The 4838-nt window shown below is 36.6% G+C and overlaps 1 protein-coding gene across 5 annotated transcripts in view; it reads left to right on the forward strand.

Moving 5' to 3' along the window:
• Window positions 1-4838, forward strand: part of CPNE1 (copine 1) — a 38955-nt gene that overhangs the window by 4254 nt on the left and 29863 nt on the right. For 2 of the 5 annotated variants that reach the window (XM_017513138.2, XM_017513161.2), the window contains exon 2: window positions 1868-1952. The exons of 2 other annotated variants lie outside the window; for them this stretch is intronic. The gene's annotated coding sequence lies outside the window, so the exon portion shown is untranslated. The remainder of the gene's footprint in view (window positions 1-1867; window positions 1953-4838) is intronic. One more of the 5 variants, XM_017513193.2, reaches the window with a different exon arrangement.

Below are 4838 nucleotides of genomic sequence, written 5' to 3' on the forward strand. Positions count from 1 at the left end.
AAAAAAAAAAAAAAAAAAAGAAAGAAAGAAATTTTTGAGAGTAGACCTGGTGAGTTCCCTTTGAGCTGAAGTGGCTGACCCCACATATGTCCTTCTCAAGATGAAATACCGTGTCTTTTGAGTTTGGAAGGGAAGAGGCTGAGGAACCTGTTTATGTTATATTCAGGCGTATGCCCTGGCCCCATAGCTGAATTGGAATATCCAGTAGGGATCAAATGTTTGTTACAAGTTCTAGAAACTAGAAAGTTACCCTGTTATGTGGCTTCTGGAGTCAAACCTGTATATAAATATTGCAGTAGTTAATGCTCTTGCTCATTGCTTTACTTGAAGCAGGTTTTTTTTTTTTCTGTTTCACATTTCTTGTGGCCTGTTAGATAAAGTACTAGATAGGGCTTTTAAATGAATAATTTTTAAACCCCTTAGACTTAATTAGGTTAGGCCAGGTGCGGTGGCTCAACTTGTAATCCCAGCACTTTAGGAGACCCAGGTGGGTGGATCACTTGAGGTCAGGAGTTTGAGACCAGCCTGGATAACATAGTGAAACCCCGTCTGTACTAAAAATAACAAAACTTAGCCAGGGGTGGTGGTGCACGCCTGAAGTCCCAGCTACGCTAGAGGCTGAGGTGTGAGAATCGCATGAACCCAGGAGACAGAGGCTGCAGTGAGCCAAGATCACGCCATTGCACTCTAGCCTGAGCGACAGAGCAAGACCCTGTCTCCAAAAAAAAAAAAAAAAAAAGACTTAATTAGGCTAGATTTCTACAACATATAAAAGATTAGTAGAATGCTCTAGGCTTTTGAGTATATTGACTACATATTTCCATAGTTTTTTGTGGCAAAACAATCTCACTGTTCCTGAGCAACTTGAGTAGTTGACTAGAAGAAATATGTTTTACTATTTGGTGATGAATAATAAAGTCACTAGTTTTATTTTGGTCTTGGAAGTTATTAATTTAAGATGAGCATCATTCGGATAAATAGTCGTTGGTAATCTTAATACTGAACAATGGAAAATTTCTTCTCTCTCCGAATTAAAATGTGACCTTTAAAAAAACTTAAAATATGATCTTTGAATATAGTTATCTAGGCATTTGGTCATATATGCTTGTGACTTGTTTATAACTTCAGTAGTTCCAAGACAGTGGAAGGGAAGTGACCTGTTTTTACTTTGGGATAAGTCAGGCATTTTTAGGGTTTTTTTTTTTTGTTTTGTTTTTTTTAATTATTACAAGTTTTTTGGAACTGTTGTGTCAGAGGAAATTTCCCTTCATATTTTGTTAATATATTGAGCTCCAGTGGAAAGAGCAAGAACTCATACTTCATTTGTTTTGTGATGTTGAATGCTATTTTGGTGCAAAAAAAAAATACATTGAAAGAATAATTGTAGTAATTTCCATAAGTACCCTGAGTACCGTTGAATTGCTGTCTTAAGTTGTCCAAGAATTGTTACTGTGCGAACTTGTGTTTTTTCATCACAATTTGGTGAGAACCTGGGGAAATAGACTTGTGTTAACAGAGTTTTCTGGACTGGTTTAATTATAAAGTGATCAAAGCAATTAGTAGCTATGAAGCTGAGCTCTATGATTGTTTTAATTTTCAGTTGATTCATTATTGGGCTAAGTTATGACACTTGCTATATGTAAATATATAAATATTTTGAGATACTAAAATTTGAAAGCAATACCAACTAAAAAGCACATGTGGGATTTTGTTATGGTGTCTTTCCTTTTTTTTTTTTTTTTTGATATGCATTCTAATGAAGTCCTCTGGTGGTTTCAGACTCGCCTTCGTAATGTACAGTGTGGCCTGTGCGTGTTGTTTTGTGTTTCCTGCATTGATTTTTGCCTCCGTTTATTCTCTATTGCAGTCTAAAAGTTGGTTTTAATTGGTTGCCCACAGGATTGACTTGGCCTCTACTTCTTGTTAAGAAAATACATCTCTTGTTTTATCAGGTAAGAGATTTTGAATAGAGAGTTTGTTTTTATACAAAATAAAATGAGATAGCTTATTAAGAAATAAAATAATATGTGTAGCCACTATAGTGTGTGTGTGTGTGTGTGTGTGTGTGTGTGTGGTTTTTTTTTTTTTTTTTTTTTCCGCGACAGAGTCTCTCACTCTGTTGTCCAGGCTGGAGTGCAGTGGCACAATCTCGGCTCACTGCAGCCTCCATATCCTGGGTTCAAGCAGTCGTCTGTCTTAGCCTCCTGAGTAGCTGGTGGGATTATAGGCACCTGCTACCACACCTGGCTAATTTTTTTGGTATTTTTAGTAGAGATGAGGTTTCATCATCTTGGCCAGGCTGGTCTGGAACTCCTGACCTCGTGATCCACCCACCTCAGCCTCCCGGTGTTCTGGATATACAGTCATGAGCCACTGTGCCTGACCAGTGTGATTTTTTCTTTACAAGTTTATCTGAGGGATGGGGGTGGGATAGATTGGGTACTTTGAGCAGTTGTTCCTTCCTTTGGGGGTCAAGTTTGTTTATATAGATGTATTTCTCTTGCTGTTTTCCTGATAGGTTGTAAGTTAGCTGTTTTATTCCTTAGTAGCATTTTAGACTAATTACAAATACAGGTGCTCCTTATTGTTAAGTTTATTTATATTTCCTAAAGTATAGTTATTGGGTCACATGTTTTAGAGTACAAATTTTAGATCTTAAATGGAACCTTAGTGAGTGGAATCTAACTCTCTTGTTTAAGTAAATAAGATAGGCCCAAGTTATGTTGAGATGAATTAGCTGTCAAACAGTTACTTAGTAACAGAATAGCAGATGTTATTTCATATTTTTTGGAAGCTAGAAACAGTTTTCCTCATCTGATGGCTCTGAATAAATCTTGTATTTTACTTTGGTTTAATATTCAGCCCTTTTCCAGCTGATAATCTGAGGCAGATTGTCAATAGAATATTCTCATGTGTACCTTGTACAAACTTGCAGTAAATCTCTACTCTTAACAGAAAATGGTTCGAAGACTTAACTGTATATGTCATTTTAGTCCTGTGGTGAAGTTTTGTGTTCTAGGGACTATATCAAGTTCCTGTTTTATTGTCCCAATGCAAACTAATATCTCTCTCTCTCAATTTGTTTTGAGTACTTGGATTGCCTATAATGTTTCCCCTATATAGAGCGATTAAGCATTTTTTGCTATTGTAATTTTGCATATAGCCACATAGTCTAGATTCAGCAAGGAATGTGAATTTAATGACTTGGAAACTACTTGATGAACCTCCTTATAGGCTGCTAAATAGTAAATGAGAAAATTGTTGGTGTGATGTTTTTTAGTGTTAATTTTTCTTGTTGACTCTTGAAGTTTGCAAATGAAAAGCTTCTGCACCCTCCCCAAATTTCTAGTGCTTTATGATGGCCTCACGAAAAGCATTTTCTGTTTGCTAGTCCATTTTTCTGGATTAAATTTGAAGGTGGCTTTTATTTTTGTGTGTTTGTGAGAAAACTGTCAAAGCCAAACAGTTTGTTTCTTGTTTGTATACGGCAGTCGTAATATTGAGAGATAATTACAGATTTTGTTGCATTGAATTTGTATTTATTTAATATTTGACGTTTATATAATATTTGACATTGAAGAACTGCTTTCATGGAGTTAAGAGTTCTCAGAGCTAACAGCAGGAAATCTTCTCCCTTCTAATGTTCTTATTTGAGAAGTGATAAAACTCTCTTCATTAATTTAAAACCTTTCTGAGGGTCATAGAGCTGATTTTATAGGCTTATATTTAAAAGTTGACTTTTTAGGCTGGGCGCAGTGGCTCACGCCTGTAATCCCAGCACTTTGGGAGGGCGAGGCGGGTGGATCACCTGAGGTCAGGAGTTGGAGACTAGCCTGACCAACATGGTGAAACCCCGTCTCTCCTAATACAAAAAAAAAAAAAATTAGCTGGGTATGATGGCACCTGCCTGTAATCCCAGCTACTTAGGAGTCTGAGGCAGGAAAATCACTTGAACCCGGGTGGAGGTTGCAGTAAGCAAAGATTACGCCATTGCACTCCAGCCTGGACAACAAGAACAAAACTCTATCTCAAAATAAATAAATAAAGTTGAACCCAGGTGGAGGTTGTAGTGAGTGAAGATTGTACCATTGTACTCTAGCCTGGGCAACAAGAACGAAACTCCATCTCTAAAATAAATAAATAAATAAATAAATAAATGTTGACTTTTCAGATGGATTGGAAAACACCCTATGTTGTTGACCACCTTAATTTCAAAGTAATTTGTTTCCCAGTCCCAATACTTTGGTTTGTGTTACTTTACAAAGGACTGCCCTTGGATTTGCTCTTTGAAGCCTTTAGAACTGAAATATTGAAATTTGAGGGGAACATTTCTTTTTTGATCATACCAAAATAGGCATGATCTAAGGAGATGAGTTAATATCCAGAGATCCTACAGGAATTGCCTAGGTCCAAGACTATAACAACCACTGAGTAATTCACACCCTAGTTCTAAACAAAAACAAAAAATACTTCCTTTTTATTGTCAGCCCCCTTTTAGGGGAAAATAAATACTTAAAAAAATTTTTTTTAATAGAGGGCGTGGTTATTAAGCATTGGACCTGAGTTTTAATTAAAATAGTCACAGTGAATAGCACTATAACCATGTTCTACTTTTGGGGGTAATGAAAATAGGTAACTCAGATTTTGGCTATCCTATTAAGTAGTTCTTTTGGCTTCTTAGTATGTATTAACCTTGTTTATAATAAATAATTCCATATGTAGTTTAATATAATCTATAAGGCAATTGGAAGTTTTAGGATGAATAAGATAATGGAACCAGCCAGGCGCGGTGGCTCACGCCTGTAATCCCAACACTTTGGGAGGCCAACGCGGGCGGA

Source organism: Cebus imitator, unplaced genomic scaffold, assembly GCF_001604975.1.
Source record: "Cebus imitator isolate Cc_AM_T3 unplaced genomic scaffold, Cebus_imitator-1.0 Scaffold18, whole genome shotgun sequence".
In the NCBI taxonomy this organism is placed as follows: Eukaryota; Metazoa; Chordata; class Mammalia; order Primates; family Cebidae; genus Cebus; species Cebus imitator.